This window comes from Saccopteryx bilineata, chromosome 5 (assembly GCF_036850765.1).
Source record: "Saccopteryx bilineata isolate mSacBil1 chromosome 5, mSacBil1_pri_phased_curated, whole genome shotgun sequence".
Taxonomy (NCBI): Eukaryota; Metazoa; Chordata; class Mammalia; order Chiroptera; family Emballonuridae; genus Saccopteryx; species Saccopteryx bilineata.
This window is the reverse complement of record NC_089494.1, coordinates 18,925,292-18,948,492: the sequence shown is the minus strand read 5'-3', so window position 1 is coordinate 18,948,492 and position 23,201 is coordinate 18,925,292. Positions and strand designations below refer to the sequence as shown.

The following is a 23,201-nucleotide window of genomic DNA, read 5'->3' as shown; positions in this document are numbered from 1 at the left end:
CAAGGCAGGCCCCCAGTTGGCAAAAAAGAAAGTTTCTCCCAAATATTACACAAACCCCAGCCCAGACACCAACAGTCACACACACACACACACACACACACACACACACTCAAAGAAGTCCAGAGACCCACTTTCCAATCAGTAATCATCCAGAATTCACCCCATCGAACACCTTGGTGCCCTTTGGGGGTACACCAGATAGGTGCCCCCAGGCAGCTGTGGATACCAAGATGCAAATGCAAATGATAATGATAGTAGCTAACCTGCAGCCAACACCGATTAGGCACCAACAACTTGGCTACATACTCTACATTGTTCCTAATCCTGTGTGTCAGCAAGGGTCAGCCTGTTTTCAAGATAGAGAAACAGAGGCTCTGAGCAGCGAAACCATTTATTTGCAGAAACATAGTACCGGGTAAAGCTGGGGTTTGAAATCAGAACTAATTTAAGACAAAATACAAAACTAAATTTAAATGAAACCTAATTTAAAAATCAGAACTGCTAAATCAGAACTTCAAAGAGCACACAATTTTTTATCATACTACACTGGCTCTTAGATCTCACACATACCTAGACACACAATAAAATGAACTCATAAAAGCAGCAATACCCCACAATAAAAACTTAAACTTAAAGCCACAAACATTTCAGAAAACACAAGCTCCTACCATGCCCAAGGATCAGCCCTGAGGCCAGAAGTGGCAGCCTCTAAAAATAAACACTCATACAGAAACCCACGGCCAAGAACAAGTGATCAGACAACCACAAAACAGGAACATCCTGATCGGCACACACACATACAAACCACAGGCCAACCAAATGATGTCATCAGGCGGGCACAGAGATGCCCAGCAGGGCACATCGTCCACATACCCTCCCCGGGGCCGGGTGCTCTGCCCGTTCACTTAACTCTTCAGAACCAACTCTCTGCTCCCAGTTTTCCTTGGGGCTTAGGGACCTCAACCAGCTGCAGAACCCAAGTGGCACTGGCCAGTATGTTGCCACAGCCCAGGGCTCACAGGGGTGGGGCTGGTCTGAACGGGAAAGGGGTTTGAGCCGAGATCAGTCGGAACCTCCGACAGCCTGTGCCTTGTGCTGGGACCCCCGAAGGTAGTGAGGAGGCCGCTGCAGGTACGGCTGCCTCTCTCCACTCGGCAGTCAGCCTACCGAAAGTGGTCAGCCCCGTCAGATGAGAGCCTGCCCCTCATGCATGTCTCTCCAAAGAACTGGGTGCCTTGCTACACAGAAAGGAAGGGACCCCAGCTGGCAGTTTCCAGAGGAGAAAAGTACTAAAGACAGGAGCCTCGCGTCACTCCGACCCGGGGGAGTGGTCTGGTGAGGATGGACCCCTCACACTGGTTAGTGGAAGTCTGAAGAGCTGTCTCCCCTTCTCACTGTGCCTGGCAAGCTGCCAGCCCCATAGAAACAGGCCCATTCCTGGGCCCTGGGCCCACTGGGCAGCCCACACCATGAGGGGTCAGAGCATTCCTCCCCGGCCAGGGGTCTCCCCCATGTCCTGCACCCCTAACCCCCTAAGTCCCTGCTCACCTGGTCTTGGGGGTGGGGACGGCAACAAAGCAAAGGGTGGGGTGTCCCCTGCCCCCCCCCCATTTACACTCACGCAGAAGGCGATGAGAAGCACTGGGTACAAGTCTGAGAGTGCGCTCTCCTTCCGGGAGAAAGCAGGCCCAGACCAGCTCGCTGCTGGGGTCCGTAAAGGAAGAGTATTTGTCAGGAGAGCTAAGCAAGCACCTCCAAGGCCGGCAGAGAGCGTTCACACCGATTCCCATTACCTGCCAGCCTGCCCCTGCCGGCCGGGCCCCACTGTTCATTGATTTTGAAAATGTCGATATTTAACTGATTCTGTCATGTAGTGTGCCCCACAGGGGCTGCTGTTTGCAGCAACACCGTTCAGGAATGACAACTACCAGGCCACTAGGGCTTTAGTAAGACAATCGAAGAGGTGAAAATTGTGCGATTAAATCCTGTTTGCGTAAGACAAATGGGAAGGTCTATTTCTGTCCTCAGAGAAGGGCCTAGCTGCTCCTGACTGCCCAGGGCTAGCAGAATGCTCCAGGCTGTTCTGTAGCCTTTGCTGGTTGGCCTCCTTTGCATATCAAGGGGAGGAATTAAGGATAGGCCTGCCCCGGGTCAGTCCAGCCCCTGTGAGGGGCTCCGCTGAGTAACCCCAGCATATTGGCAGGACCTGTGGGACACCCACCTCTGCTCCTCCCGTCAAATATAAAGGTAAGTGTCCCCTGCCCTCCCTCCCTTTTCCCCATCCCCCATGGCCACATTAAGAGCTATTTACTGGGACCACAAGAAGGTGGAACCCAAGGTCGGTTTCAATCTATTAAGGCAGGAAGAGGAAGAGAGGGGGCGGGGGCAGAGCAAGGAGAAGGAGAGAGAAAGCATGGGGGTGGGGAAGGAGAGAAGGGGCTGGAGGGGGAGGGGAGGGTTGTAACGCTGAGGACCACCAGACCCATCTCTAAGTCCCAGCAGCCCCCGGGGGATGGCCAGTTCAGGAAAAAGCCATCTCAGATGAGAGGGAGTTGGACATCCAATAAAAAGGGGGTGAGGGTAGGAGGAAGAAACTGCCTGGTTGGGGCCACGGGTACTGGCATAGATGTCAGTGGGCTAGAAGAATAAACGGCAAGGGAAACACAAGTTACAGACAGGCCAGGGTGGCGAGCCCCCAGACCCCAAGCCCCAGCCAGCCTGGACATCGGTCTCCCGAGCCGTCTCCCTGTCCACTTCTCTAGGAAGCTGAGAAGTCCACCATCCTTCCAAGGCCTCACTTGTGTCGTCTGAACACGCCTCCCGGTTCCCCCCAGCGGGTGCTCCGAGCCCAGGACTCCACCCTCGACCCTGAGCTTGACTGCACCACCAAGGAGTCCTTATTCCACGTGGCCGTAATCCGGGCGTGCCGGCCGTGCCACTGAGAAGTGCTGAGGCAAATCCCCAGCTGACTTGGAGGCCGCCCGGCTCCCCACGCTCCCTCCGGTAAACGGCGGAGGTGCGTGTGGGGCTAGACACGCTGTGCTGGCCGGATGCAGGAAAGGGAAGCGCGTCGCCCCCAAAAGAGAACAAGAGAAATAAACAGGAGATGCTACGATGGTCTGGATGAAGGGCAGTTGTTCTCTCAGCTTGATGTCCATAAGCATCTCGTCTAGGGACTGTTAAAAAGTGCACGTTCTGGGGCCTCACCTCCAGAGATTCTCACTCACGGGTCTGGGTGGGGCCAAGAATCAGCACGTGAACCAGCTCGGCGTGGCTCTGGTGCACACACAGGTGGGTAACATCTTCAGAAACCACGACCCAGTGGCCAGTGTTTTGAACTCTGAGGTTAAGGACCTCTGCTTCCTTTACTAACGTCAACTGGGATATTTCATTTATTGAGACGTCAGGCCAGAGGGCCCAGTCATGAAGAACGGAAGGTGCCGGCCTGGTGGACCTCAAGAAGGAAGTCTCCTCCGGCTATGACTCAATGAGGAGAGACCACAGCCCGCCCAACAGCAGGCCGGGTTTGAACTGTGACTCACTTATGAAGGTTTTTAGGCTGGGACCCTTCATGATAAAAAGTCCTTTGAGTCCGCATCCAGCAGAGTAACAATTCATTAAAATACATTACCAGGAACAGTGATGACCGAGCCCCGTGGAGGAAAATCAATGCAGTTCGATAGGAAGAGGCACCGTGCCCACCCCGGACACGGGCAGTGTGGAGGCCGTCAGGGCCCTGGCAGGCAGGGAGGGAGGGAATCTAGCTCCTTAAACGGGAGAATGCGGCATCCAAGGCCAGGTGTGTCTGGGAGGTGGGTGAACTTTGACAAGGACTGAGGCTTGTCCAAGAGGCAGCCAGGAGAGCAAGTTCTGGACATGGTAACCCTTAAGCCACCAACTCTCCCCCAGCCATGGAGGGGGCTGGGCCGGGCCTAGGACTGGGGCTGTTGAGAGGCAACATGGGAGCCAGAGGGTAGGGCTGAGTACCAAGGAGGCCACAAGAATGTGCTTCTGGGGGTGACGGAGGGGAGATGCCCCCACATCCCACTCTTAAGCCAGATACACCCGTCATTCAGAAGGATGCTCTGCATCTAAACAGCCAGCTCAGCTTGCGTCGACCGCTTAACCATGCCGTGCCTGCCACACGGAGACTCACGTGCATCCTTGCAGGTTTGCTGAGTGATCGGATTCAGAAGCTAAGCACCTTGCGGAACACCCTCCTCTCTCCATTTCAATGACTCTCATCACCCACAGAGTAAAGGCATCCCCCCCCCACTGGACACGCCAGACCTTGTACCATCCAACCCTTGCCTGCCTTTTGAAGCCTAACCTTCACTATGCTCCATACCCCAAACACCCCACCCCACTCGACTCTTCCTACGTACATGCTCTATCCCACCCTATGTCACACGCTGTTCTCTCTCCCAGAAGCCTTTTCACCGGCCCCTGCAACTCCCAGCCTCCCTGGCAAACTTCTTCCATCGTGGCCTAACCCCTTTCCTACAGTCCTCCAGACTCAGCAAACCTCCCCCACGTCCCCACTGCCCTTTGTGGATGTCTGCTGGAACACTGATCACATCCTGCACAGTCACTATGGAGATCCACGTTCGTCTCCCCCACGAAGCTGAGCGCTCTTTGAGGAGAGCCCTTTCTTTCTCTCTCTCCCCAGTGCCTGCTTCCCAGAGGGTGCCATTCACAAAGTGCCTCCTGGAATGTACTGCTGAGCCAGCATGGCTGTACAGGACGACCTTACAGAGTGCAGTTCCTGGCACACCTTAGGTGTTCCATAAATGCTTCTTGCATTATATTAAACAGACCCCCAAAATTTATATAGTCCTGTCAACAACTGAGACACTCTTCTTCCATTGCCACCCAGAGAAGTAAAAAATCAGGGGTTCAAGGTGGGCCACAAGCTTCTCCCAAAAGGAAGAGAAAAGGGAGGCACTGCAGACAAAAATATCATGAGAGAGGGATATTCTACAGAAGTTGGTGGGAGAGGGGTATTCTACAGGTTGGGCACACAGCCGACCCCATGGCTTCCCCCACAGAATTCCCCAGCCAGACGTCATTCCAGTAGACATTAAGTCTCTTATGCTAAGGACCACGTAAGACAGCTAATAAAATCCTAGACTAATTTCCTTTTTAAAAAATGTACAAAACATAGTTCTTGCACATAATTTCAGGGGTTTGATGGACACCCCAAAGTCCATCTATGAACCTTAAATTAAGATGTACACACTTAACAGATAGGGTGCCGCTTCTGGGGACCCCTCTCTCTTGTCACCCAGGACTTCTGTGAAGAATGCTGGGCTCCATGGAAGAGAAGCAGGAAAGCGTACACAGAAAGGCAAACCTTCCATCTGGAGGAGCTCAAGAAGGGGCGGAGCCCAGAGCAACCCCCTGGGTCCTGCCCAGGGGAAGTGCACGTGAAGAGGGGGTAAGGATGGAGAAGACGTGGGGAACCCCAGACCCATGGCTCAGGTTTGACCTGGGGTCCGCCCGAGACACCCTGGCAACGGCAGCAGCGACCTCCTGTGACCCAGTCCTGGCCTCCACCCGTGCCGACCTCCCCACCCCATAGCCAGCTGAGAACGAGGGCAGCCCTTTGTTCATCACAGCTTGCAGAGGGTCCTGGAACGTTCCCTACATAGGGATGGGCTTCCTCAGGGGTTGTGACAGCCAGCAGAAGGAGGGCTGGAGAAAAAGTCCCCGACGGGGAAGCGCACAGAGGAGCCGCAGCCCCTGCCAAGCAAGGGAGGCAGAGGACAGGCGCAGCCCAGAGAACCTGCCTCGTTCACATCGAGAGGTCCCAGCCGATGCCACACTGGCAAGCATGGGTCTCAGGCCCTGTGGCAGGGGACAGATGGGTCTGGGCTTGGTAAACAGACACCTTTCTTGCTGTTTAACAGCCTCAGAGGAAACCCACTGTGTTTTCAGAGACTGGACAGAGGAGAACAAGATTCTCCATAGGCAGCTCTGTCCCCTGTACAAGTGAGCTCATCAGTGTCCCCCTCAAACCTGCCTCTGTGGGCCCACGGAAGGAGGGTGGCAAGTGCCCCACCCCTGGCCACCTCCACCATTCTGCTGAGAAAGAAAGTCAGAGGCATGAGTCCCAGTGTCCAAACAGAGCCCAGTCTAGAGTGCAGCCTGTGGGCCTGGACGGTGCAGAAAGTCAGCATTGAAACCGAGGTGGAAACGAGGGCCCCACCCACCGGCACCTCCGGGCCCCCGGGGCAGCAGAACTAAGTTCTGAGTGGGACCGGGAAGCCGGCTGGCCCAGAGAACTTTCAAAAGCCATGGTATTTTTAGAGCTGGAAGGAGGGTCTTAAGAGGTCAGTTCACCCACTGCCCACCCCTCAGGTTACAGGAAGACAGTGAAGTTCATCCCACAAAGGTGCGAAAGGACTTGTCTTCACGTCCACAAGTTCAGTGCTTCTCTCGCCCTAATGGCCTTTGAGGTGAAGGTGGCTGGAGGACCGGGGGGGGGGGGGGGGGGGGGCAGGGGACTCTCCAATTATGGCTGCAGACCAAGATCCTCACGATATAACACACGAAGTTTCAGTCAAGTGACGGAGATGGATGTGTCCCCAGGCCCTCCTCAGGAAGGACGCACAGTACTTCACACAGATACCATCTGACTTGAATTTCTCCAGAGAAAAGGGAGTAGGAGCAGAAAATCTGACTGTGACCTTTATTTCAGACCCAAGGGAGCAGGGCCTGGAGGGTAAGTGACCTGCCCAGGTCACACAACAGCCCACGACCTTGCAGGGCCAGCCTCCTGGCCGTCAGCTCCCGCACCGGGCACTAGAACGAGCGCCTGACACTCCCACTCCCCGCCTCGGCCTATCCGGGCACCAGATATCACAGACACACTCGGGACGCACAGTAAAAATAGCTCTGAGACCACAACAACCGAAGTCCTTCTCTGCCAGGCCAGGGCACCCGCCTGGATACTCAGAAATCCCCGGCCAGGGGACGGCCCAGCCACCAGAAGCTGTGCCAACTTGGGAGCCCCCAGGAGGCCAGCTGGGGGATGGTCAGCACGGGGCGGGGGGGGGGGGGTGCCCCACTGCTCAGACCACAGAGCGGGAGGCGGGGGCTGTCCTGTGTAAACATCCCTCCGAGAGTGTATCAGGGGTATCCGTGCCTCCACCAGGTCCCTGTGCCCACCCCACTGTCATCCGCCACGAGCCACTGCCCTAAAAGAACGAGGCCAACTCCGACACACTGCCCCCGCCAACTCAGCCGCCCCTCAGAAACAGACTGGCAGCTCTTACAGGTCCAGGGCAGCGACTCCTGGAGCAGGGGTGGCCAGGCCCACTACATCCACCTCCAAAGCCGGCGCGGAGGGTCACACCCCTGCACAGCCTCACGCCTTTCCCCGGTCCAGTCCCCGGCAAACACAGGACCGAGGGCACAGAAGCCCCTGCCACCCACTCCTCAGTCCACAGAGCCACACAAGGACACACACAGGCAAAACAGCAGCCCAACAGACACTTACCCTCTGAACGGAGAGGGAGAACGGGGAGGGGAAAGGACCGCTCTGATTTGATCTCTGCTCCTTGTGCCTCAAGTTTCAAATAATTCCTACATGGCTGCAGCGCCCAGCTCTGCCTGTGTCCTGCTCGGGCTCCCTGGGACTGTCAGGGGTGGGAGGAGCCTGCCCTGTACACACACCACTCCCTCCCTGGAGCTCTCTTTCTCTCTCTCACTCTCTCCCCCTCTCGGCTCTGCCTCGCTCCGGCTTGTAGGAAGCCAGTGGGATAAAACTCTGTCTGTAATTTCAGCCAGCTGGGTCCCCCGGGCTTCACTTATCATCCTGTAGCTATGCGGCTCTTGAATGACATCACAGTGGCTTCCCAAGCCCTCCACATGGAGTGCGAAGCCGCTGCTCAGCCCCAGCCCGTTGCAGCCCCAGCTCAGCCCAGTTCCAGCCCCAGCTCAACCCTAGCCGGTGAGAGCCAGCCCCAGCCCAGCGCAGCCCGGGACCCAGAGGAGAGCGGGGCCCAGAAAACCCGGAGGACAGAGGCAGGGGCTCGAGGAGAGAGAGGGGAGGGCAATGGTTTCTAGGAGGGTATTGAGATTTATTTCCCCAAATTTTTCCACATTTTTTCCACTCTCAGCAAATGAAAGGCAGAACAGATGACAACAATTTTCCAGCTGCTGAACAATAAGGTGGAAATCTTTTTTTTCCTCTCTCTCCCCCTCCTTCCCCTCCACGGGGCAGAGTGGAGGAGCCAGGATACTTCCTTGGCTTCTGAAAGGGAAACAGAAAATCCACAAAGGCTCTGGGCTTCCCAGAGGTGAACATGGGAACCAAACAGAGGGGCAGGAGTGTCACCTGGACAGGCCTGGGGAGGGGAGGGGGCAGGAGTGTCACCTGGACAGGCCTCGGGGGGAGGGGGCAGGAGCCCCAAAATGAGATTCTCGGTGCAAAGCTTTGGATTCTAGTCCAGCAACCTGGACGATTTTTGAGGCCTGACTATAGTGGGCGCCTGGCCCAGGATATTGATCTGCCAGGCCACTTGAGATGTCTCCAATTGATTGGCTATTGGTATTCAGTTTGCTGCCATCTGAAAGTCATGAATGGCAGAGAGAATAACTTTTCAGAGTGCCAGTGACATCCACCTTCACCCCCAAACAGCCAGGTCTGAGGCAGTCCACTCAGCCAAAGAAAAAACAACAACACACACACACACACACACACACACACACACACACACACACACACACACACAATCTGGCCCAGGTCCTGCCATCATTCTGAAGTGTCCTAAAAAGTGCCAGAAGTCCCTGACAGCAGGACACCTAATGCCAACTTTTATTTGCATGTTTTCTGGCAACTTATTTGGCACTTAACCGAGCTCCAGAGTCGGTGAGATGCCCGGGGTCGGCAGGCGGGTCAGCCCTCATCGGTCTGCGACCTCGGAGCCCTTCTGCGGCCGCCCGGCCCCAGAGCCCAGCTGGTCCCAGGCAGGGCTGGCCCTGCAGGCTCAGGAAGGAGAGGCTGCCACATGGAGGTCACCTGCTTCTCCCTCTTCTGAGCAGATACCTCATCTTGGTCCCTTCCCACGTGTCCAGCGCCACTCTCTGGATGTTTCTTTGGGGGAATAAAAGAGGCAAATCAGAGGAAGAGCCGAGATGGTACCCAGGGCCGTGCAGACTGGTCTCGTGCTATCTCAACCGCACGTCCACGATGAGAGGGGGAGCCCGACAGCCCGGAGTCAAACTCCACGGAAGCCATAAGAACGGGCAACACGCAGAAGGGTTCCATGCCGTCAGCTCCAAACTGGGCACAGGAGGACTTCCAACTTTCCCAGGCAGAACTGTCGTAAGGACACAATTTGAAAAAACTATTCTAATCATCCAGCCATCCAATCACTCTAAGCAGAACCACGAGGAGGAGAAAAAAGGACTGGGTGTCCCAAGTGTCAAGGTGTCACTTGGGAGAGAAAGGAGCTCAGGAGGTGCCCTGATGGAAACACTCACAAGATCTCTGCAGGGTCACCTCTCTGCCTCCCAGCCCAGAGGAGGGGAAGGAGGGGGACCGGACAGGGCAGGCACTGGGCAGACCTCGCATGGCCCCAGCCCTCCAGGGTCTCCACACTCCTTCCTGGGAGGTAGTAGACAGGGCCAGGCAGGAGCCAGAGTGTCAAAGGAGTTCTCTGGAAGGGAACTGTCAACTCCCAGCCAGATGTCCAGGTTGGACAAGGATCGGGAGTACATCCACTCACCTCCCTCCTGCCCCTCCCTTCTCTTATCGCCTCCGGGCATGGACCCCATCTGTAACAGTCCTCATTTGGGGAGGACAGAAGGAGAATGTGGAGAGGGCCCAAGGCGGCATGGGAGCCGAGAAGGAGAGAGTACACCAGAATGGGGCACACACACTAACAATGTGTCTGCACTTGAATGCACCTTCTCTCATTCGCTCCCCAAGCCGAGGCTTAGAGGTCACAGTTTGTTCGAGATCACACGCCAGTCTGACTCTGACACAAGTTCTTTCTGCTTCCCTGAGAGGAAGACCAGGAAGGCGATGGATGGGCAGAGGGTGAGAGTCTGGAGGATCCAACAGGAAGAAGAGTGGAGAGCGATGGTAAAATCATAACGCTGGTTTAGAAAAACTGGCCCAGATCCCTCCATGCAAGTGAGTGCTGGCAGCATCAGCGGTCCCCTGGGAATTGCGTGCATCCTAATGATACTTCCGGGGCTCAAAGTATTTCTGGAAACTCATGGGGAACTGTTTCAGAACCTGTTCACAAGTCACACCATGAACCCACCTCTGCACTTAGGGTTGATCCCTGTTCTTTTTTTCTTTTTTTGTATTTTTATGAAATGAGAAGCAGGGAGGCAGAGAAACAAACTCCCACATACGCCCAACCGGGATCCACTTGGCATGCCCACCAAGGGGCGATGTGCCCATCTGGGGCATTGCTCTGTGCAACGAGAGTCATTCTAGCGCCTGAGGCAGAGGCCATGGAGCCATCCTCAGCACCTGGGCCAACTTTGCTCCCATGAAGCCTTGGCTACAGGAGGGAAGAGAGAGACAGAGAGAAAAGAGAGAGGAAAGGGCAGAGACAGATGGGCGCTTCTCCTGTGTGCCCTGGCCGGAAATTGAACCTGGGACTTCCACACGCCAGGCCGACGCTCTACCGCTGAGCCAACCGGCCAGGGCCTGATCCCCATTCTTAACTCCATTAAGCACCACACATAAGTACTGGTTGCCAAACTGGCCATGTCGTTTTTTTGGGGGGGTGTTTTTGTATTTTTCTGAAGCTGGAAACGGGGAGAGACAGTCAGACAGACTGCCGCATGCGCCCGACCGGGATCCACCCGGCACGCCCACCAGGGGGCGATGCTCTGCCCCTCCGGGGCGTCGCTCTGTTGTGACCAGAGCCACTCTAGTGCCTGGGGCAGAGGCCAAGGAGCCATCCCCAGCGCCCGGGCCATCTTTGCTCCAATGGAGCCTCGCTGCAGGAGGGGAAGAGAGAGACAGAGAGGAAGGAGAGGGGGAGGGGTGGAGAAGCAGATGGGCGCTTCTCCTGTGTGCCCTGGCCGGGAATCGAACCCGGGACTTCTGCACGCCAGGCCGACGCTCTACCACTGAGCCAACCGGCCAGGGCCGCCATGTCATTTTTTAATTACAGCTCCCATCACTGCAGCGGGATGGAGGTCTCCGTGGTTCTGTGCATGAGTGGGTGCGTGTGTCAGTGTGGGTAGCAGATCTGGGTGGTTTCTGCATCCTTTCCCGAATGGGTCCATCTGTGTGCATGAGTCCAAGAAGGATCATGCAGGCCCCGCCAGCGGGTGGGGTGTCTCTTGGGCAATTGCGTGCAAGCTCCCATGTGTGAGCAGTGTGGGCCAGAGTAGGAAGTCCCTGCTGCGGAGGGACAAGCTGGAAGTGACTCTCCTGACCCACAGAAACTGCACCCCATGGGGTACAGGCCTGAACAGGAGCCAGGAGCCAGGGCACCACTCCGGGTTTCTTTCCATCCTTGTGTCACATGAAGAGTGCCTGCCTGGTCCTCGAAGGTTCTTGAGCAGTGTACAGACATGGGGTGGGGGAGGGGCAGGGTGCAGAAAGGAAGAGGGAGAGATCTGAGCAGCTCTGAGCTTTCATATCCCAGTCTGATCTCACTGCCCCTGGAGAAGGAGAAGAGCAAACATCAAAGAACACTCTTCTACTAACAGGGTTTTTTTTTAAGCAATCAAGGCAACAGACGGCGAGAGTGTCCAACAAGTCTCAGGGCATTGACTCGCCGTGATGAGGTAAAGATTGGGCCGGGAAGGAGAAAGGCAGTCGGAAGCTCCTGGCCCCCACCCACGGGCAGACAGCTCCGCAGCCACTCCCCAGAAATAAAAAAAGCCCCTGCCTGTGACCTGGACCAACTTCCCAGGGTCGGAGAGCAATCCAGCAGGTCTACCGTCCAGGACAGGATGCCCTGTGGTCCTGCAGGGGAGTCTTGTGGTTGCAAATATAGCTTGAGCAGAGAATGGGAGGGGAGGAGAAACGGGAGTCTGGGGCCAGACTCAAGTCCCCTTTGCACACAGAACCTGACAGGGCTTTGTCGCAGCCTCTAGAAGTGCCTTGTTCTCCCACGTCTATGCACCATGGTCACTCCCCCATCTAGACAGATCTGTGACGTAGAAGGACCTCAAGAAAATCGCGTCCTGCCAGCAGTTCCCCTTTCTCATATCCCTCAAAGGTGAGACAGCGCTCCTGGATGCCAGACGGCCACCTCTCCGAGAACAGCTGACACCCACTCTCTCCAGCCCTGATCTCGTGTCCCTAACAGGCCCCTGCACAATAAAGAGACCTAGAGAAAGTCATCTGGCAGCAACAGCAGGAGACTGGGCGTCAAGGGGCCAGAGCACTCAGACGTGATCTTCGATGAGCCTCAGTTTCCTGCCCTGTGCAGTGGGAGAGCACAGCCGGGTGGCCCCTCCTGGCCAGTTCTAGATACCCAAGGACCCAGTTCAGAGAAGGTGCACAACCAGGCGCTGTCTGGATCCCAGAGTCCCTGGACTCTGTGGGCCCACTCCCCTCCCCCCACACACACACACTGGGTCCTGCCTGGGTGGCTCCAGGCTCCAAACTCCTCCGAAGCTATTTCTGCAGCAGCCACAGAGCCCCCGGGGGCTAGGACATAAACAGTGATTTACAGGAAGTCTGGAAACACATGCCAGGCTACAGAGTACAGAGGTTCTGAGGGCCACACCGGGAAATAAAGAGGCTGATTTATTTTCATCAGTGAAATACCGAAACCCAATCCCCAGAGCGAGCTGACCCAGCAGACGGCGGCGAGGAGCTCCACACCCAGAGCAGAATTAGCTAGATCACAGCCTCCTAGGTCTCACCACTGGGGCAGGTGACGAGAAGGGACAGAAGGAGAGTTCAGGGCTGGACCAATGTGGCTCCAGGTCCCTTGGGCTGGCCTCTTCCCACCCCACCACTGCCCTGCCAGGGTCCCTCCAGGATGCAAGCCCAGCAATGAACAGAGTGAGGCCAGCAGACTTCCCATTTTAATCAGCCCCTATTCTCAGGAGACTTAAACAGCAGGCTGCCAGGTCCACATACCCACTCTGTGGGGCAGGGGAGCAGGACCCCTGAGACGGCTGCTCTTCTGAAGCCATGGTCGGGTGCGGTGGCATCAGAATCCCAGCACTATATCCACCTGGCTGTGTAAACACTGGCAGGTTGCTTACCCTCTCTGTGCCTGTTTCCTCATCTGAGAAATAAGAACGAGAGTATTCAGCACACAGGAGTCATGAGGATTAAAGGAAATAACGGGCACCTAAGAAGATCTCACATCTGGAAGGAGGAGAAGGTAAACACTCCTCCTGGCCCCCGATTAAATTGCTGGCTGGGGGGTATCAATTAACACAACCCTTGTGGAGGCCACTTTGGCACTATTGAAATCACGTGTGCGTACCTTCTTCCACCCCACAACTTCACTTCTAGAAATTTGTCCGACAGGTTGACTCGCATACATGAAGATAGTATGTGTACGAGGTTATTCATTGCAGCATTTTTGAAAACAGCCAAAGATGGAAACCAGCCTAAAGGGCCACGCTATTTAAATACAAGTAAATCAAAATACAAGTGAAATAAAAACACAGTACATATGTGCAGGGAATATGACGCAGCTGATAACAACGAGAAGGCTCTTTATGTGCTCTTATGGAAAGATCTCCACAATATGCCAGTAGATGTTAAAGCTCAGGGTACAAGCCAAATCCTCACAATGACCACCAGATCCTAAGTGACCGGGTCCCCGTTACCTCTGACCTCATCTCCTATTATGACATCCATTGCAATCACACTGGCCCCTTTGCTGCCTCTCAAACATCTCAGAGGGGCTCCTGACTAAGGACCTTTGCAATGGCTGTTCCCTCTGCCTAGGATGCTCTTCCTTAGCTATTTGCTCGGCTGACCGTCTCATCTCCTTCAATGCATTTGCTCATATGTTCTCTCTTCAGGGAGGCCTAGGCTGACCAGCTTTTTAAAAAATTTCAACTTATCACTTAACCCCCCACCCAGTCCCGATCACCCTCACGCTCTGCTCTATTTTTCCCCAGAGTATTGTCACCTTCTAACGTGCACTGTCATTTACTTATTATGTCTTTTTAAATTTTGTTTATTGCCTGACTTCTCCCACTGGAATATAATCATGACAAAGACAAGGACCTTTATGTTGTTCGCTGTTACGGCCCCAGCATCTAGAACAATGACTGCGCGTGTCGTAGGCACTCAGTCGATATTTGTTAAGTGAGGATTGCTAAGGACGGCCCACGCACCAGAGAACACGCATGAGATGAGCTGTTCTCTGCTGCTTCTTCACAGCGTAGATTCAAGGTTATGCCTATAATCACGTCATTCTCACTCCCCTGCATTCTGATATGCTTTCTCAAATGGAAAAGAAAGAAGCAGGTTAACAGCTGCTCCAGGAGTCACCATGACCCACAGGCTGGTCACCACCAATGGCTGGAGCCAGGGAGGCAGGACCCATGAAGGTGAAGCCCCTGGAAAGACTCTGGGAGCTGGTCTGGCTTTGCCCCCAGCTACTGTGTGACCTCTGCAAAGCCCCCAAAACTGAGCAGAGGGAGTGGTTCCCACATAGGAATGGAGTCTGGTGCTTGGATGGTGCCGGGGAAGAAGTTCGCACACAGATCCCAGATCCCAGATCCATTGAAACCTCTTCCCATAAATGGCCCCAGAACTATCCGTCGGACAGGAAGCAGGGCCTGGGAGGGTGGGGCAAGCGGAAGGGGCTCTGCTGCCCGAAGGGAAGCGTACCAGCCAGCAGGCAGGCGTGGGCAAGACGGAGACAAGCTCCAGGGACAGTGCTGCTTCTTGAAGTCAGAAGGGGTTACGGGCCTGAAAAGCCAGGACAATCGGTGAATGGGGTTAAACTCTGCTGAAGAGCAAACCAGCCTCTGTGAGCACCTAGGATCCAGCCCCAGGAAACGGCCTGGACGGGGAGAAGGCAGGCCAGGGCACAGCCTCCTAAGGCAGGGAGAAACACTCAGGCCCTGACGAGACCCCGCAAGGAAAAGTCCAGATTACCCAGCAAGACAACCCTCCCCACTGAGGGCTGGATGCTGTGAACCAACCCACGTCCCCCAGAGCTGAGGCAGCGTCAACCTGCCCCACCCGGAGCGGGGAGGCCGTGTGGCCGGGCAGAGCCTGCACAAGCAGAGTGAGGAGACGCAACAGGCCGAGCAGGCGTGCCCCCGAGCAGCCATCACTTGGCCGTGTCCTCTGAGCAGCAAATCCGGGCTCCGGGGACAGGTCACGGCAGTGCTGTCTTTTCTTGTAATCTCCTGCCTCGTTCTCCCCTTTCGGGCCCCATGCATGTGGAGGGCAGTCCAGCAAGGCAGGCTCGCCAGGTCTGATTGCCTTCCTTTCCCTCTACTTTCTAGACTTGGAGCAATGTTGCTATAGCCCTCTTGGATTCAAAAAACAATCCTGTCTCCTGTGTCATCTGCCTCCTAGGCCCAGGACAAACGCAGCCCCTCTGTAAAGCCATCGCCTCTGATCACCCCCACCACCCCCGCAGAAACTTCTTCTCTCCCCGAGAAGCCGTGGCCCTTGGCCGCAGTCCTTCTCCACTTGACCGGGGTACGGAGGGGACAGTGCACCCGCCCGCTCTCCCTGCGCCCCCCCCCCCCCCCCGGTCTGCAGGCAGACCCAGGGCACGGGTCCCGCAGCACAGGGGCCAGCAGTGTCCACCACCTAGCAGGTGATCTGAGAGAAGGAGTGGAGGGAGGAGGGAGTGATGGGTGAAAGGCAGCTTTCATTAGATAAAACATATATATATTTGATGAATAGAGGCTTGAATTTCTTTTCTTGGACACAGTTAGAGTCAGTATCTCGGGGTCTTGCGGGTCCAGCTAACCTGCGCTTGTCTGGAGGTCTGGCAGGAGAGGAAGGAGGGAGGTGGTGGAGGGGGAAGAGTGCACGGTCTCGTCTTCCCTGGACTCGGGCTTGATATCTGAGCCCAAGGCGAGGGCAGACGTTGCTCAGGCCACTGGCCAAGAGCTCTGCGTCCGCTCTGAGTGTGGCTCCGGCCTTCCAACCTCCACCTGATGGCAGAGATTACAGAGGACCAAAGGCACATTCACTCAAGAGGGTATTGGCTTACCAAATGTTCCACAGGCAGACAGCACTCCCCCAGCCCGCCAGCTGCCTGGCAGAGCAGGGCCAGGTGAGGGTGTGAGGGCAGCAGGGCAAGCCCCGCCCTGCCCGGCGAGGAAGAGTGCGGAGCAGGTGGCTGGCAGATGCTGGGTCACTGGGGTCATCTTCTTCACCCACAAGGTCAGGCCGACCTTGCATTTGAATTCTGAGCCCTCTGATTGTTCCAGGAGGTCAGGAGAGGACTCCCGTCTTGGGAAGGAGAAAGTACCCAGGTCCTCCTTAAGAAGGCATTTGATCCCTGCCTCCCAGGGGTCCCCAAACTTTTTACACAGAGGGCCAGTTCACTTTCCCTCAGACCGTTGGAGGGCCGCCACATACAGTGCTCCTCTCACTGACCACCAATGAAAGAGGTGCCCCTTCCAGAAGTGCGGTGGGGGGCTGGATAAATGGCCTCAGGGGGCTGCATGTGGCCCGTGGGCCGTAGTTTGGGGACGCCTGGTAGACCATTCCAGCTGAGATCCGTCTCTCTTGTTTCTCAACATAGCTGCCCAGTAAGTCCAAGAGGACTAGACGCAACCTCCTTGCCACGGTTGATCCATCCTCTCACAGTCGGGAGGTTCTACCAGGTGGCTACCTCACACTCCTCCTGCTGCAGCCTAAGCCCTTTGTCTCTGTGGCATTCTCGAACAGAAACAGAGCTTTCAGTAGCAGCTTTAAATTTCTCTGCCAACAAAAAGTAGTTTGGTGCCTAACTCCAGGCGATCAGTACCGGTGCTTAGAGGACCACCCTCTGTACAGAGACGAGGGGTAAATGCATCACTCCGGATCCCTGGACCCTGTGCGTGAACTACTTGGGCCTCACCTGCAGTCTTGTGCTCCCCTCTTCTACCGCTTCTTGCGGTAGAAGCGCAAGAAGGTTCAGAAGGCAAGACCGTCACCCCTACGAATGTATGTCCAGAGCAGGCATCCACCGCGGTGCACAGGAGTGTTCCCAGGTGGGCCCGGGGCTGTTCTCCCCACGGCCTAACTGCGTCACTCCCCACAGAGAGGAACCATCCCACTGCTCCTCATCCTGGCTGCCCCTGGGGACAGGACGGGACACAGGGCCACGCGGGTAGCTACGGCAGCTGGAGACAGAACTCCTGGGCTTTTGTGCTGCTCTGCCATCCAGACAGCTGAAACCAGCCTCCCTCCCTGTGAAATGAGGAGGGTTTTCTACCAGTTCCAGGGCTGGACAGAGATCAGACCAAGCAGCCTAGACTCTAGAGCACATCGGGCTGCAGATGAATCATCTCTGAGAGTAAGATTTAAAGTGATAGAAAGCAGTGCTCCCGGCTCCCGGCCCCATCGTTGGAATCCTGCCTCCACTATTTACCCAGGATATTATCCAGGATCAGGCCCCTAGCCTCTCGGTTATTGCCCCAGTTTCCTCACCTATAAAATGGAAAAACTAGTTGTAATCTGAAGTCATTATGGAAGCCTTTGGATCTCAGCTGTGGTGCAGGTCACATTCCAAAAGGAGGGCTTGCAGAAAGAGGTGGCTGACAGCAAGAAAGGGAACAGACAACCTACAGACAGGGAGGAAATATGCAAACCATATATCTGATAGAGGACCTATTTCCAGAATGCACAAAGAGCTCTTATAACTCAATAGCAGAAAGTCAGAACCCCAATTAAAAAAAAAAATGTGCAAAAGTTATGAACAGACGTTTCTCTCAAGAAGATACATACTGGCCAGTTAACAAAGATGTTCAACATCATTAATTATCAAGAAAATGCAAATCAAAACCACAATGACATGCCACTTTATACCCACTAGGGTGGCTAGAACAAAAGAAAATTACAAGTGTTGATGAGGATGTAGAGAAACGGCCATCCTCATACATTTGCAGGGAAGAACGTAAAATGGTGCAACCACGTTGGGAAACAGTTGAGCAGTTCTTCAAACGATTAAACATAGAATTACCATATAACCCAGCAATTCTGCTCCTAGGTAACTACCCTAGAAGAAATAAACACATAAATCCATGTAAAGCCCTGGCCGGTTGGCTCAGCAGTAAAGCGTCGGCCTGGCGTGCGGGGGACCCGGGTTCGATTCCCAGCCAGGGCACATAGGAGAAGCACCCATTTGCTTCTCCACCCCCCCCCCTCCTTCCTCTCTGTCTCTCTCTTCCCCTTCCGCAGCCAAGGCTCCATTGGAGCAAAGATGGCCCAGGCACTGGGGATGGCTCCTTGGCCTCTGCCCCAGGCGCTAGAGTGGCTCTGGTCGCGGCAGAGCGACGCCCCAGAGAGGCAGAGCATCACCCCCTGGTGGACAGAGCGTCGCCCCTGGTGGGCGTGCTGGGTGGATCCCGGTCGGGCGCATGCGGGAGTCTGTCTGACTGTCTCTCCGTTTCCAGCTTCAGAAAAATACACACACACACACAAAAAAAATCCATGTAAAAAAGTCATGCATGGATGTTCACAGCAGTGTTCTTTAAAACATCCCCCAAACGGATACAATGCAAATATTCATCAACTGATGTATGTATAAACAAACTGCGGTGCGTCCCAGCAATGGGAATTATTCAGCGATAAAAATGAAGTACTGCCTGACCAGGTGGTGGCGCAGTGGATAGAGCGTCAGACTGGGATGCGGAAAGACCCAGGTTCAAGACCCTGAGGTCACCAGTTTGAGCGCAGGCTCATCTGGTTTGAGCAAAAGCTCACCAGCATAGACCCAAGGTCGCTGGCTCAAGCAAGGGGTTACTAGGTCTGCTGAAGGCCCACGGTCAAGACACATATGAGAAAGCAATCAATGAACAACTAAGGTGTCACAACGAAAAACTGATAATTGATGCTTCTCATCTCTCTCCCTTCCTATCTGTCTGTCCCTATCTATCCCTCTCTCTGACTCTCTGTCTCTATAAAAAAAAATTTTTAAAAAATGAAGTACTGATACATGCTACCATATGAATGAACCCTGAGAACATTACACTATGGGAAAGCCACGTACTGTGTTGTTCCACTTACATGAAATATCCACAGTAGACAAATCTACAGAAAAGTACACTAGGGCTGGGGGGGGTGGCAGAAATGGGGAGTAACTGCTAATGGATAGGAGGTTTCTTCTGAGGGTGATGAAAGGGTTTAGAAATTAGGTTATGGTAAGCTTGCACAGCCTTAAATACGCGAAAACTCGTTGACTAGCACACTTTAAACAGGTAAAGTTACGTTATTAAATTTTATCAGCCTGACCAGTCGGTGGCGCAGTGGATAGAGCGACAGATTGGGATGCAGAGGACCCAGGTTTGAGAACCCGAGGTCACCAGCTTGAGCCCAAGGTCGCTGACTCGAGCAAGGGGTTACTCGGTCTGCTGTAGCCCCCCACCCATCAAGGCACATATGAGAAATCAATCAATGAACAACTAAGGAACCGCAACAAAGAATTGATTTTTCTCATCTCTCTCCCTTCCCATCTGTCTGTCCCTATCTATCCCTCTTTCTGACTCTGTCTGTCTCTCCCACAAGAAAAAAATAAATTTATCAGTATAATATAATTTCATTAGGTAATATTGGGAATATATATTATCTGCTGTTAATTTTTTTTTTTAAGAGAGAAATGGCTGGAAACTGCTTTGGGGCTCTAAACGACCCCCCCCCACACACACACACACCCATATCAAAGGAGTAATAGGGTCAGGAAGTGGGAGTCTCTAAGAGGAATTTGGGGGGAGAGAGTTGTTTTGCTCTGAATGCCACCTGCTAGGGGCTCTTCCCTCATCTGAGGGAGTGTGCTCAGCTCAGCGTGAGTTGGCTGGAGCACAGGGAACGTGGGAGGTGGGCCGGGCGCAGGTCTGAACGTCTGAAGGGTGAGAGGACACAGGGAAACAGAGAGAGGGACTACTTTGGCCGCCTCAGTCCCAGGCTTGCTGAGGCCGAGTGCCTATGGGCTCCAAGCACGCACCAACGGGAGAGATAGCCGCCTCAGAAGCTGTCCAAGAGGGCCACCTGGAGGGCTGTAAGGACTCCAGCAGGAGGAGGCCGGAGGGAGCGAGGGACACCTGAGCTGTAGACCGGTACTGAACGCCTGACAGGGCTGCTGCCACCCACCGGAAGGACGCGGCGAGAGACTTGTGGCAAGGTAGAAGGGTGTCTCCAAAACACCCACAGAAGTGCTGCAAGATAGAAAAAGTCAACATTTGATGCCTCCAGCACCTCCCACTGGCAAAAGCTCAGGAGTCCTATCTTCACACAAAGTGGCCTGTGTAGCCTCAGCATGGTGCCCGGCAGACGAGAACACTCTGCTCCCCGCCCTCCTTCCCTCTTCCATATGTCAGGGAGGCAGACGGGGAAACTGCTGAAATACACACACAGCCGGCGGCCAGGTAGGGGTTGACGAGGGCAAAACCAACCCTCGCATCAAGTACCAAGGTCACTGGCGCTGGGCGTGTTTACTACTGACCAGAGGACCTTCTATTACCTGATAGAGACTGGAAAAGGCACGAGACTTGCCCTCATGTCACTGGGGGACAGGGGAAGCAAAGGATAGCTTCCAAGGGCAGGGAGGGGTAGGTAAAATTAAGTGGCTTTATAATCACTTCCCAAGTTCTGCTTGTTCAGGCTGATGCTTACAAAACAGCAGCTACTGTCAGCGTTTGGAGAGAATAACCCAGAGAACGTCGAGCCAGTGAAGCCTGGCACAGGGCGGGCACTCAAGGCTAGCTACCATCTAGTCATCATCTTCAGCATCATTAGCACCACTGTTAGAGTTTCAGAGTGGACACCCCCTTTGGAATCGATCCTTCTCAAGTCACTGAGAGCCAGAGAGGGGAAGTAACTTTTCCAAGGTCACACAGCAAGTCTCCTGATTCCCCAGACTGGTGCCCCTAGAACAGAACTATCTGTAGAATGGACCAGGGGGATGTGAGCTTCTTTTTAAGAAGAGAGGGCTTGTATACACTCAAAGACACATTTCTATCTTTTCCCCCCTAGTACTTTAATAATAAGAGTAATCGTCATCATCGACACAAATGATTGCCAGCATGGTACATACTAGGCACTCTCCTCTTCACACTTCACATACATTCCTTCATTGAATTTTAACAACAATTCTATACAGAAGGCACAGTGAACCCATTCCACAGATAAAGCATTTGGGTCTCCGCAAGGCAAAGGCAAAGCAACTTGACCAAGGAACACAGTTATAAACAACAGAGCTTGGGACCAGGCCTTCTGATTCTCAATCCCACAGTCTTACTCCCCATAGCAGAGACGAGCCTGTTCAACATGATTTCAGCTTTCCATTTTCCATGTACAACTTCCCTACACCCTTGAAGTAAGGCGTGGATGTGTGAGTTGTCTTGGCCCATAAAACGTCAGTAGAAAAAAAGTGTGTCACATCCAGGCAGAATCAGTATGCAAGTCTAATGTCCTCTATCCTGAGGCAGCAATGATGGGAGTATCTCTGAGGTGAAGCCAGCACCAGCCTAGACTAAGATCCGCAGTGACCCCTGCCAACTCACACTGGACAGGCAGCAGGGGCAAGAAATGTTTTTTTTTAATACTGTTTTTCTTGATTGCCACCTTTATTTATTTATTTATTTATTTATTTATTTATTTATTTATTGTAGAGAGGAGAGAGGGGAAGAGAGAGAAAGAGCAAGAAAGAGAGAGAGAGAGAAAGGGAGGAGGAGCAGGAAGCATCAACTCCCACATGTGCCCTGACCAGACAAGTGCAGGGTTTTGAACCAGCGACCTCAGCATTCCAGGTCGACACTTTATCCACTGCACCACCCCAGGTCAGGCCAAGAAATATGTTTCTGTTGAGTTAAGCCACTAAGAATTTCGGGTTCTTTGTTACCTGGCATAACCAAGCCTCTCCTGGCTGATACAAGCACTGAGCTATGCTGCTTCCCACTCCACACTCAGGATTTGGAAAGGTCTGAGGGTCCATTTTAGCTCCTCACAAGTCATTAAAGGAAACAGTGACTGACGTCAAAGATATGGAAAGAATCACTACTGTAACCCCTGCATGTTATAGCAAATGAAGATGACCTAAGGAAAAGGAGTTACCAAGGACACCCAGAACTCAAATCTGCTGCCTCCCAGGCCAACATCTGTCCAGGTCCATCTGTCTCTCTTCCCATGTCTCTCACCTGTTTTTCTCACCTTCTCAGTCTCTGCCTGTTTGCTGTGTACCTCTCTCTCCTTCCTTCTCTCTCAAAAAACAAACAAACAGAGAACCCTTGTTCAAGCCCAGCTCACATGAAGACTTCACCGACCGGGGACCACGGCTATGATTGAAGAGGCGCATTCCCAGCGCGGATCTAAGAATCTGAGGAGGAGGTAGGGGCCCCGCAGAACACGGTGCTCTCCCCTAGGGAAGGGAACGCCTCCTCACAGACCCTGGGGGCTGAGAAGCTTGGGCACAAAACCAAGCCCCCCCCCGTCACATCCCCTGACTCTGGTGGGACTGCTCACAGAATCAAAAAGGCTGACAGGCACCATGAGGAGAAAGCCCTTAGCGGGGTGCTTGCCGGCCCCCCATGCCATCTCCAGCCAAGCTGAGGGGCTTGTCCTGCTCTCCCCTATTCTTGCTTTTTGGCCCTGAGCCCTCTGCTGTTTTCTTCCACACGAGCCCCCACTCCCCCTGCCTCTCGTAAGTAAGTTGTGAGCAGCTCTAAACAACTCAGTGTCCAAGGAGATGAGGGAAGGGTGGGAGTGACAACGGGGTGGGGGGCGAGGGCCCTCGGACCAGGTCAGCCTGTGGGCTTCTCGGAGGCGGAAGACAGCCCGTGTGCCCTGGTGTGGGGTTGGCTTCCGAGAAGGCCTGCCCCGGAACACTGCGGAGGACTGTGGAGACGGCTCCGTGCAGCATAGGCAAAAACACAGCCCCCTCCCGCTCCCGGGGAGCTGAGGTCTGGGCACGGGGCTTCAGAACTCGGGCCAAATAGCTAATGGGGCTTCTGGAGGCTGCGAAGCGTGGTGTCAGCCAGAGCGCTGAGCTGGCAGCTCGGGACCGAACTGGAGAACAACAGAGACAGCCAAGAGAGGGGGCTGGTAGAGGACCAGCCGCTCCCCACCC

General features: G+C 54.3%; 1 protein-coding gene across 14 annotated transcripts in view; it reads right to left on the bottom strand.

Annotated features, from left to right (window-relative positions):
- TNS1 (tensin 1) overlaps positions 1-23,201 on the bottom strand; it is a 192,508-nt gene that overhangs the window by 49,516 nt on the left and 119,791 nt on the right. The window lies entirely within an intron of this gene.